Raw genomic sequence first — 13,319 nt, 5'->3', positions numbered from 1 at the left:
AAAGATCTCCGCACCAACAGAGTGACTCGAGGGCGAGTCATGATGTTTGTGTTGGGGGCCTGTTGGGTGCGGGATCCCCCAAGGAAATTTTTGGGGCTTAGAGCCCAGATTTTGGTCACAAATTGTAACTTCGATGTAAAGACTCCGCATTTTGTGGGCGCAGAGCGTGTAGCTTGTAAATGAGTCATAGGGTTGTCTGCCCTTAATTTTGTAATGTAATGTCGGCTGTAGAGATCTACCCATGGTCCGCGGACCATGGGATTGTATAAATAGAGCGAGGCTCTAAGTAGTTAAGGCATCAATTGACAAGTCTAAGGATGAAGATTTGAGCCATAGTTGAAGAGTAAAGTCTAGTTTTGGGTCGTAGAGTAGGAGAAGGCTCTACAAATGAGTGCACAGATGCCTAGTAGTCTGCAGTTGAGTGCGTAGACCCCTGCAGCTGAGTGTGCAGGGCGAGTTGAGTCTATATCAGTTGGAAGCATTAACAAAGAGAAGTTTTATATCATTCATGTGTATTTATTTCCTGTTTTCTGCATTGAATGTATTGGGTATGAATTGCATTTCTACTGCTCATATGATGCGCGAACATATATGACTGTGTTAATTAAGTGAATGTGAGATAAAGTATTTTTTTACGTGAAGATAACTAAGTTCCTTAAGAAGATAAGTAAGATCCGTGGTCTAGTTTGGGGAAATAGCGCAGGTCGCTGCCATAGAAACACGAAAGCATCTCAGCCCCTAGTTAGGGTTTCACGAAGATGATTATAATAGATAGCAAATGTCTCACAGGTCAGAACAGTGCGCGAAGATAGACATAGTTGGACTAAATCGACACCTCAGACATCTCAAGGGTGCAGAAACTTGGTTGTAGCATCCCCCCATACTGCTTCGGGTGAGACTTCAGTCGGTGCTCCGCGGGCTGATGCTGAAAGGGAAAGCAGTGTAGGGATTTGTTTAGCTAATTAACTCCGAACCTGGGGCAGGCCCTATCAAGCCAATAGTTAGACGTCTACCCCTGGGAAAATTTTGGAATTGAAAACAATGTAGGAGGGGAAGCGGAAAATTCGTTAGTTGAATCAGCTCTAGCCTTCTCATCTCCTTATTTTTCTATCTCAAAGTTTCATTGGTGAATTGGTGCTCAATAACTGGTTGGTTATAATTAGTGTCCCATAGTATCTTCTCCTGGGGTGGTGTGAATCTTGGATGTTGGTCTTGGATTTGGTGGTTCGATATGTGGAAGTGGTGTACTTAGCCTTGACAAGGTTCTTTAACAGTGGCTTCATCTCGACCCATCCACAGCAAAATCTTGGTCGAGGTTTGGGCTCTCTGGAGGAATTAGACTTGGAGCAGGAGTGCACACATTTTCTATAACCTTGGTGTGATGCATTCAGCGGTTCAGGGAATAACAAACATCTCTTTGAGGTTGATGGTGACTTGGGGCTTTCAGTGGGTGGCATTGTTAGGAGGCCCTCCTTTGAACATACCCTCAATGGCACCGAGAAGGAGTTCTCATTTGGGCAACAATAATAAGGGAAAAGCCCTGGAGCTCACGCCTAGGAACAATCATCAGGTCAAAGAGCCTATGCCCGCTGGTCGAAGCAGGCAAGGAAGGAGGTACACTATGGGTCCTTGCAAAGAGAGTCAGGCACTAAAAAGGAGGGGCAAAAACACAGGGCCTTCATTGGGGGATAAATACCATACCACGTGCATTCATATTGGGGGATATATATTGAGGAAAAAATGACACAATATATTGAGCATATAATAGAGAATAAAGGGTTTTTATATTGGTAGGTATAAAAAATGAAGCTCAAAGTTAACGAAAAAATATAAAGGGGTATAAAAAATTTAATTAAAAAATGGATACCTACAATATCTATTGAAAGTAGGGGGATTTTTAATTGGGAAGGTGTATTGGGTTTGTATTGGTAGGGGTTTAAATAATGTGATTTTTAGAGATATTTTCCAATATGTAGTTAAATTAGGGGCATTGTTCAGTATGTCATGAACACATGTGATATGTGAGGTGTTTATTGAGTGAATCCCTGTGGTGCAAACCCCCATGTGCTGCCCAATCTCAACCTCGACAATCTGTCAAATTGTAGCTAAAGAATTATGAGAAAAACCATAGGGAGGAGCATGAAGCAGTGATGGCGCCTTTGACCCGAATCCAATATTTCTAGTGTCATCTGCAGGAATGGGTAATGGTGGTATGGGATGGACACACTCACATCTTGGTGAAATTGAAATAGCTAGAAGCATGGTTGGCTCACTTGGAGCAACACATCAGCTTCCCTTTTCGCCCTCCTCCAACGGGGATGGGGCAAAATAACCCAACTTCTATTACTTCATATGACCGAGTATGTCCACTGGTGTTTTGTTTATTCTATCAATTTTTTTGAATTTTTTTGCCTCTGCAGCTATGGTCAGTTAGTTTGTGTTTATTTTGGACTGTTTGTTATGGTCAAGTAGTACTGGTCAACAAACCCGATTGGGTTGAGACCAATAGAATTCTCTTGTAGAGCCATGCAAATATTTGCATTTGCAATTAATAGAAGGTTCCGATTTACAATTTTTTTTGTCTATTTGATATTTAACAATTCATATAATCTAACATAATTTTTTATTGATAATTACTATGCATGATTCCTCTAAATATACAATATTTCACATATTATAATTCATTTAACATAATAATTTAATTTTAATTTTAATTTTAATTTTAAAAAGTATTTTTATCAATAAAATAATTTTGATAAATAAATATAAAATCAAAATACATACAAAATTAACATTTATGAATTTACATAAAACATAAAATGGAATACATAAAAGCAAATAAACATCATCCTGGAGTATCCCCAAAATTGTTTATATTTGCCTAAGAATTTGTCTTCCTTGGTCATACGGAAATAGGTTAACAACCGAAGACCCAAAGGGAGGAGTGAAATCTTGCCACCTTAAGGACCACTAGTGGGTAATTCTTGGTAGCATGGTTTTCTTGAATAACAGTGATAAGTTAGCCTAGTTTTGAAAATAGGAGCCAAAGATGATTGTCCCCGCTGCTTATTTGACAACTAAATTATGACCAACTTTCCCACTATAAAAATAAATAAATAAACATCATCCAATTATTTGACAAAGAGATGGAAATCAAAATGAATCTTCATATAAATGTCTAAAGTCAAACATTAAATGTTGAATCATGAATCTTGATCCAATCCACGTCCATCATCCTTTACAACTAAATATTAAACGGCGATTAACATAGGTCGTCCAATTGTTAGGATATTCATTCAAATTCGGTAGAGTTTGGAGGCACCGCCTTACAAATTTCCAATTCCCATGTGGAGTTGTATATAAGTGTGAATTTTTGAAGTTTCTGGTAGATTTCATTCAGAATCCAACGATAATATTTGTTTCCAAATCTTGATTTGTGTTAAAGATTACTAGATTCCCATGTTGGCAAAGATCAGGCGAAATTTTTCTATTTAAGAAGAAAATAATCTATTTATTATATTTTTTTAAAGCTTGTTTCAAAATTTGGTGGGGATTGGTTGGAATTATAATTTTAAGTTGTGAATTTTCTATATTTTTTATGGTTTATAATTTTTTATTGAATTTATATATTTAATTAAAAAAAACTCACCTAATTTTAACCAAAAACTTTAAAACTTGTAATTTAGACAACACCTTTAAAAATTGATTAAATGAGAGATAATTGGAAATTCCAACACCTTTAAAAATTGATTAGATGAGAGATAAGGGAAATTGGAAGATAAGTGTAATTTCCAATACCTTTAAAATTTGATAAAATGAGAGATAAGGGTGTAGAAATTTGATAGAAATTGCACCTGATCGAGAAATGGAACTGAAATCAGGAGACACAAATTGTAGTATACTAATATCTACAATCAAAATCATAATTTAGAACAACATGCATAAGTATGCAACAAGAAAAAACACAAGTACACAACGATTTCTAAGGGAACCCAACTAGGAAAAACCCCTCAAGCCTCTTTGCATTAATCAATTGAATAGAGAAACTATTAGAATCACATGCTCCAACTCTGAGCACCACTTGCAAAAGTAAAATGCTTATCTCTGATGAATTGATAGCTCTGGGAAACATAGCCAATTTCTGCCTCGTCCAGGCTCTTATTTCCTTGTGCAATTCTAACCTAATTCGATCTCCTAAACAATAGGGAATTCCCTATTTCCTTGCGTAATTCCAAAGGAATTGATCTTCTGACTACATGCAAAAATTGTACACTCAACTAGTATATAATTAATGTTACACTAGCCTTTGTCTCCACAACTCCAGCTGAGAAATTTGAATTCCATGTATTTTTGGGCTATTTTGGGTTGATTGATCTGTTAACTAACATATCTCTGAGTTATACTATTGTCGCACTGCTCAACTAACCTTGAACTGACTCTATTAATTGTTAGATACCAATTAACTGATTACAACTGAGGATAACTAAACTAGATTGCTAAAATTTAGCAATCAACGCATGCATGACTGAACTCCAATCCCACTAACTTGAATTTTTTGATCTAATTGAGTGGAAAGAGCCATGTCACACTATTTAACTACCTCCAAGTTGTCTCGCTGATGTGGAATTTTGATTTACTCAATTTGACTAAGGCTAAAGTCGAATTGAGCCTTTCTTGCTACACTTTCTAACACTCCCTCTTAGCAAGACAGGTATTTTTCACAACCCCTACCTTGCACCTGTAGAATTTGAATTTACCTCTTGATAATGCCTTTGTCAAGGTGTCATCATCTTTCTCCATAGTTGGAATGTACTGTAGCAACATAATTCTCATCTGCATACAGTCTCACAAATGATGATACTAGATATCGATGTGCTTGGACTTGTCATGAAATACTGGATTATCAGAGAGCTTAATGCAACTTTGATTATTGCATTATATCACTGCCAGATCCATCTCTTGATTGAAAATACCCATAAGTATTTTTTGGCTCATCTATATGGCCTCAAATGGTTCTTGACTTGAAGCCTTGTATTCAGCCTCTGCTGATCTGTGCGCCACATACCTTTGCTTCTTGTTGTACCAGGAAATATCCACAGACCCAACACTAAAGATAACACCTGATGTAATTTTCTTGTCTGATGGACTCCCTTCCTAATCTACATCAGTGAAGCCTTGGAGCTTCACTCCCTCTATCCTCATGTACCATAATCCATACTCAATAGTGCCTTTGAGGTACCGTAACACATGTTTTTCTACCTTTAAAAACAATTTGGTAGACCTCACCATAGCTTTACTAATTTGGTTTACTTCATAGCACATGTCAGGTCTTTTGTTCACAAGATACATCAAAGACCCCACAAGATTCTTGTGAATGGTAACATCAACCTCTTCAGATGCAGTGGTATTCTCCTTCCTCTAGTTTGTAGCTATAGGTGTGTCCATAGTGTTACACTTCTCCATGTGAAATCTTTGAGGTATTTTAGAGACATACTTCCCCTGAGACACAAAAAATTCACCATAACCTTGCCGTACTTATAGCCAGAGGAAGTAATGCATTAAGTCCGTGCATTTCATTTCAAATTCCCTTGCAAGATCCTCTTTGCAAGAGCAGATAAGTTGCTCGTCACCTATCAATATTAAATCATGAACATACAAAAAAATAATAAGAAACTTACCATCTACCATAGTCTAATAGAGGTTCACATCTTCTTCACTTTTCGCTAATCCGAATCCACTGATATAACTTTCGATCCAAGTTTACCATGATCGAGGCACCTATTTGAGAACATGTAGTGCTTTCCAAAGTTTGCACACATGTGATTCCCGATCATATGTCTCAAATCCTTCTGGCCGCTCTATGTAAATTTCCTCCTCAAAAACACCTTTAAGAAATGAAATTTTCACATCCATTTGGTGGATCTTCCACACCATCTATGCAGTTAATGTAAGAATTGATCTGATGGAGGGATACATTTCCACACGGGAAAAAAATCCTCATATTCAACTCGCTCTAATTGAGAAAATATTTCGACCAAAAATCTGGCCATGTACTTCTCGATGCTCCCATCAGCTGCATGCTTCACTTTGTAGATCCATTTGGAACCAACCATTGATTTCCCTTCTCGTCTCTACACCACTTCTCATACATTTTTCTTCATGATGGATTCATATTATTCTACCATAGTCTAATAGAGGTTCGCATCTTCTTCACTTTTCGCTAATCCGAATCCACTGATATAACTTTCAATCCAAGTTTACCATGATCGAGGCGCCTATTTGAGAACATGTAGTGCTTTCCAAAGTTTGCACACATGTGATTCCCGATCATATGTCTCAAATCCTTCTAGCCACTCTATGTAAATTTCCTCCTTGAAAACACCTTTGAGAAAGGAAATTTTCACATCCATCTGGTGGATCTTCCACACCATCTATGTAGTTAATGTAAGAATTGATCTGATGGAGGGATACATTTCCACATGGGAAAAAAATCCTCATAGTCAACTCCCTCTAATTGAGAAAATATTACGACCAAAAATTTGGCTATGTACTTCTCGATGCTCCCATCAACTACATGCCTCACTTTGTAGATCCATCTGGAACCAACCATTGATTTCCCTTCTCGTCTCTGCACTACTTCTCATGCATTTATCTTTATTATGGATTCATATTATTCCACCATGGCATTAACCCAAACAGGTTGAGAAACTTCTTCCTAAAATGAATAAGGCTTCGACTTAATGAGCTCTATCATGAGAGCCATGTAGCCAATGTACCTCTCAGGTGACCTCCTTTTCCTGTGTATTGATATAGGGGCTCCCACATTCTCCCTAGCATCCTGCAACAATCTATTAGCTTCTCTACTTCTCTTTCTCCCTTCTCTGTCTGTTCTGGTTGAGTGAGTATCTCCACTCAACCTCCTCTCCTCTCCTCCATTTTTGGTTGCTCCACAACTTCATGAAGCTCATCCCAAGCCTCCTCCTTTAGAGCTAGAATCTCTAGCTCCAGCGGGATACTCATCTCTAATTCTATAGAGCATCCCATAGCCCTCTCCTCATCAAATTTGGCATCTCTTCTCACCACTATCATCCTCAGTGAAGGTAAATACACTTGGTAATTGTGTGGAGTTTCAATGTATCCTATAAAAACTCCCAACTTTGTTGTAGGCTCAAGTTTCTTCCTAGAATCCTTGGATACATGAAAATAAATTGAAGCTCTAAAAATTCTTAAATGAGACATATCAGGCTATCTCCCAGAGAAATGTTCCTCTAGTGTGATCATACCAAGTATTTATGAGGACTTCAGTTATGCAAGTAAATTGTTGTGTTACTTGCTTCTGCCCATAAATTCAATGGAAGACCCTGATCATGTATCATAGCTCTTGCAGCTCCAACTATGCTCTCGTTCTTCCTCTCAGCTAACCGATTTTGTTGTGGGTTATGGGGTGTTATTAGTTCTCTTCAAATACCTTATTTAGCATATGAATCATTGAAGGAATTTGAAACAAATTCACCTCCATTGTCGCTCTTGAGAGCCTTCACCTTCTTCCCAGTTTCCTTCTCAACTAATGCCTTAAATTCTACAAATTTGGAAAACACTTCATCCTTTTTCCTCATGAATAAAATCAAGCATTTTCTAGAGAAATCATCAATAAAAATTACATAGTACTTATGTTTTGTTGTGGAGGTTGTAGAGAAGGGTCCACAAACATCAACATGTACTCACTCCAAGATTGCATCTGTTATGGTATCTCAACCATAGAAGGTGGATTTGACATATTTCCCCAATGTGCAACCCTTGTAGACATCATGTTGGTCAAGGGATCCTTTAGGGAGACCAGTGGTAATTTGTTGCATGATTTTTAAGGCACCATGGTGTAGATGACCCAATCTCCTGTGCCAGAGTTCTCCAACATCTCGACTTTGCACTTTTTATGCCTTGCTGCTCAATGCAACACAATATCCCACCTCAAGTTTGTATAGGTTCTTCACTCAAACTACAATCTCTTTCACTTTAATAATTAAGCTAAGCAAATGTTGCAAATTTTAGATAACCAAAAGTATATTTATATCATACTCTCATTCCTACCAGAAATACCATTTTCTTTTAATCAAAAATAATTTTATGCCTCGTAAAGAAAGGTTAAAAAAATATCAAAATTTAATACTTAAGTTAAAAAATTGTTGCAAAGCAGTGTAGTCCCTACCATTGGTATTAAGGATTATGTCGCTACAAAATTTTCATATAGAAGATGCTAACATGATACATATAAAGCATAATATGAAATACTTAAATTAATATTAGTAAAATATGGAGAATATTAATATATATTTTCATATATGTAAGCTAACAAAAAATGATTATTCTATGAAATTGTTTTACAAAGCACAATTGTATTCATATTTATATGACAAAGTTTGACAATTTATATTTTCCAACAACAAAAAAACTTGTAATTCAATTACGAAGTAGTAACTTTGGTAGGACTTGTTTTATGTGAATATATAACAAAATAGATGTTGCATGGCATATACATATGAATTACAAATTTTTTAGTACAATGCACAATTACATAGTATTGATCAATTTGGCATGGCACTTAACATGATGCTAGACTCTTGCCTAGGCAAGGACTAATAATGTGAAAATTGTGATAGATTTTTCTTGGGTTTCTTTTGACCTAAGTATTCAACCATTGACCATCTCATAACTTGTCCATGTTTTAAAAAAGAGATGAAGAAACCATATTCAATAATGTTTCTTTGTTTTTTTTTTCTAAAAATGATCATACATTATGTAATAACTTTCAAAAATAATGAAAAAGGTAGGAATTCAAGTACAATGGAAGGTAGGTATTTCATTTTACAGTTAAAACAATACTTGTCAATAATTTTATTAACTTTCTATTGCTTATTTTTTAGAATTATTTATTCATGTTTGATATGTCAACTTAGGAGTGTTCTTTAAGAATCAAGAGATTCATAAAAAGTCATTTTTTTTTCAATAGTGTATTCTTTGTTTACCTTGAATTTTTTAAAAACAAAATGTGTTGCAAGAGTCTAGACAATCTCTACTTCAATATGGTTATATTTTCGAAACCAACTGATGTACATCATAATTACTAGAATTTTTTGAATTGAACCAATATGAAAAAACTGCAGATTTTGAAGATGTATAACCTAGCATCATGTTTCTCAACATATTAGTTAAAAACCACCCATTAAAGAAAACGGACCAAAGTAATGCACCATAAATTCTTCATATTGTTTACTGTGTATTTTGGAAGATACAAAATTTTGATTTCACTGCATCATAATGACCTTCAGAAATTTTTTGCACAAATTTTATTACAAAGTTAATTAAAATTAGCAAATATCTATAAAATTCCATAAAATTTATATCTATTGTAAGTAGATTCAATTCTGCAAATGCTTGTATTGGTTCCTAAAGTAAATTCACCATATTTGATGGAGTTTAACCATTCCAAAGTCAGAGAAAGGTTATAAGAGCTGAATTATTGCAGAGTTGCAAGTTTTCGGCCAAGAGCTATTTTCTAATGATATGAAAATTTTATTGTAAAATTGAGGATTCCAATAAATGACAAAATTAGAGGGACGGTCAAAATAAAGAATAGAATAGCATAAGAATGTCTCCTTTATTTGACTTGAAGACTTATAAACTAAATTTAATAATAAAAATTAAAGCCTGCATATAAGAAAGTATGCTTTGTTATTGTTAATTTAAGATAGTGAAATTTTCTTCATAGGTACAACTGTTATTATTAAAAGTCTTGTGTATAGAAATAGGTAACCATGAGCATGAAGGCCCTCTATTCTATACATAATAAATGAAAAAAAATGCAATTACGTATTTATAAATAGTAATATTAAAATAAATTATAGAATAAATTGACTTAAAATTTTATATAAATATATAATATATAATATAAATTTAGGATATGACAATTAAATAATATTGTTGTTAAATACAAAATTTATTAAACTGTAATTATTTATTTTTTCCTTAAAAAATAGTTTAAACCATTAATATTATTATGGAATTGACGTAGGTTTTACTTTTCGATGACCCTACACGATGTCTTGAGAGGTGGAGGTGAAAATGCGCAGAGGCAGAAAACGCGCAGAGTTCTGAGACACGCAGAGTCGGACCCTAATGGCGGCCCACAGAGGAGGGAGCTCCACTCCCTCCTACAAAGATGTTGTGGCCAGCAGAGACAAGTCCCATCTGAGTAATGTCAGAGGCACAGGGGAAGAAGAAAGCAGTAATAAGGAAAAGGAGACAGATGGGGCAGAGTCAAAGGAAAAGAGCAACACAAAGGACAAGGAAGAAGAAGACAAAAACCAGGGTGGGAAAAAAGAGGACGTTAAACAAAAGAGACTGTGTAGACCCAGAGCGAACATTACTCTGAGAGTAGTTTTAAATAATCCGGCACTACAAGAGCACAAAGAGCATATGGAAACTTACGCCATCATTTGCAAATTCATGGGAGTATGGCCCACTGAAAAAGCTTTGCAAACCTGGATCAAATATCATTGGAAACCTAAGGGCAGCATAGATCTTCACCTTGGGTCAAAGGGTTTCTTCACAGTGGTGTTTACAAACATCGAAGACAAAGATAGAATATTCGAAGGAGGGCCCTACTTTTTTGTAGCAGCGGGCCTCTATATGAGGCCTTGGGTGATGAACTTTGTTCCAGAGAGAGAAACTTTCACTTCAGTTCCTGTCTGGGTAAGGCTTTTTTCTCTACCCCTGGATTATTGGCAACATGAATCACTTGTGGCCATAGGAAATAAACTAGGTCATTTTATCAAAGCCGCGGAAGCCACCAGAAGGGGTAAATATACTTCCTATGCAAGGATTTGTGTGGAGATGGACCTTTCAGGAGCTCTACCGGATGAAGTTATCTTGGAAGTCTTCGATGAGGAATGGGTGCAAACGGTAGACTATGAGCATATCCCGTTCAGATGTCGTAAATGCCACGAACATGGGCACTTTTTCAGAGACTTCCCTCTCAGTAAAGAAGAAGACAAAAGTAAACGAAAAGCAAAGAAGAAAACTGAAAACTTTTTGAAAATATCAAGCATAGGAAAAGGAAGTAAAAAATAACCAAAGCAACAACAAAAAGAAGGACAAAAGGTCAGTCAAAATAAATTCCAAGCTCTGGTTGAGATGGAAGACATGCCAAACGAAAACCAGTCTATGGAGAAAGACCCTAAGGAGAAGGAGAAAGGGGAAAACTATACTCCAATACTAAATACTAATGATGAGGAAGAAACCATGATGAATGAAGCAAAGCTAGAAATGGACTAAGAAATGACACAAAGTGAAACGAATTTGGAGGATCATGAACTACAGGAAATTCTAGATAAGGAAAACCTAGATCTGGAAGGATTTCTACAACAAGGAACCAGGGTGGGGATAGATTCATTACCTCAAGATGAATGCAATAGAATACAGTAGTTGTTTCTGTGGAAAACTCAGGAAAAGGGGGCAGTTAAAGGAAGAAACAGTGACGGGCAGGAATACAGAGGTGTGAAAACAATGAAATCAAATCCAGGTTTAGCAACCAGAAATGCAGGTAAGAAACGAGGAAGAAAGAAGCAGAAGGAGCTATTAATGGAGTGTGGGAAGCTGATGATAGATTCAGGTAAGATGAAAGATCTGACTAGTTACTCCTTCACAAATCTTTAATTATGAAGTTTACATCTTGGAATATAAGAGGTCTGGGTAGTAAAACAAAGCAAAGAATGCTCATTTTTAGAATGAAACAAGATATGTCGGATATGATCTTCATTCAGGAAATGAAGAGCTCCATTCAGAAAATAAAAGAAATCCATTGCAAATGGCTTCACAGATTTGAGTTTTTAGAAGTTAAAGCAGATAACATAGTGGGGGGCATTCTCACTCTCTGGAACCCTCAAAAAGTTAGAATATTAGATGTAGAGGCATCCAGAAACTACTTATCAGTAGTCATTCAACCAGCAGGGGTTTCTGAAACCTTCCTAGTCACTAATGTTTATGGTCCTCAAAGATTAGGGGATAAACTCAGATTGCTAGAATCCCTCACTGATCTTAGGAACAGACAAAATGGCATCCCCTGGATCTTGGGTGGGGATTTTAATATGATAAAATCTCTTTCGGAAAAGAAAGGAGGAACCAGAGTGCTAAACAAAGACTCGTTAGCATTTCAAGCATTCACAGAGAACTTGAAACTGGTTGACTTAGACTCAGAAAATGGCCTTTTTACTTGGAACAATAAGAGAGGAGGGGAAGCCCAGGTAGCCTCCAAGTTAGATAGGTTCATGGTTTCAGAAGAGCTTATGCTTATAAATAATGAAATTACAGCAAAAATTCTTCCCTTTGGTGGCTCATATCACTGGCCAATTCAATTGGAAATTAAGGGTTTGGATTCTCCTAGGAACAAACCCTTCAGATTCGAAAACATTTGGATCTCCCACCTGGATTTCTTGAGTAATATCAAAGAATGGTGGAATGAGGACTTACAGATCCAAGGTTCTAAAATGTTTCTCCTTCATAAAAGACTAAAGCACATCAAGAGTAGACTCAAAGATTGGAAGAAGAAGGATTTCAGAAACATTTTTGTGAACAAAAAATCTGTGGAAAGCAAAATTCAGGAACTCAACCAGGTGCTGATCCAAGAAGGCTTTAACTATGAAAAAAATGAACAGTCTGATAAACTGCACCATGAATGGGAAAACATATGTAAATAAGAGGAAATATTCTGGAGACAAAAATCCAGAGTGCAATGGCTCAAAGAAGGAGAGTGCAACACGAGCTTTTTTCATAGATCCACCATGGCAAATAGAGCATTCAACAGAATCTCGGCAATAAAAAATTAAAAGGGAGAGACTCAGAACACACATAAGGAAATTGAAAAGGTTCTTGTTCAGCATTTTCGAGACATTTCACGAGAAAACTATCCATATAGGGAGGATTAAATAAAGGAAATCACAAGATATATCCCTAAGTTGGTGTCTAGAGAGGACAATATCAACCTAAACAGACCAGTCACTGAAGAGGAGGTTAGCGAAGTCCTCAAAGAAATGCAGAATGGCAAAGCACTAGGCCCATATGGTTTTAATGTGGATTTATTCAAAGCTTATTGGGATATATTAAAAATGGATATTTTAATGTTGTTGAGGATACCAAGGGTAGTAAAACTATCCTGAAAGCCCTCAATACCTCCTTCATCTCCCTAAGTCTCAAATAGGACTCAGCTCAAACTGCAGATAAGTATAGACCTATAGCTTTATGCAATGTAGTGTATAAGATAATTT

Source organism: Pinus tabuliformis, chromosome 1_1, assembly GCF_031772625.1.
Source record: "Pinus tabuliformis cultivar Carrire ecotype Pingquan chromosome 1_1, CPIR1, whole genome shotgun sequence".
Taxonomy (NCBI): domain Eukaryota; kingdom Viridiplantae; phylum Streptophyta; class Pinopsida; order Pinales; family Pinaceae; genus Pinus; species Pinus tabuliformis.
The sequence above is the reverse complement of the archived record's forward strand: the minus strand, read 5'-3'. Positions refer to the sequence as shown.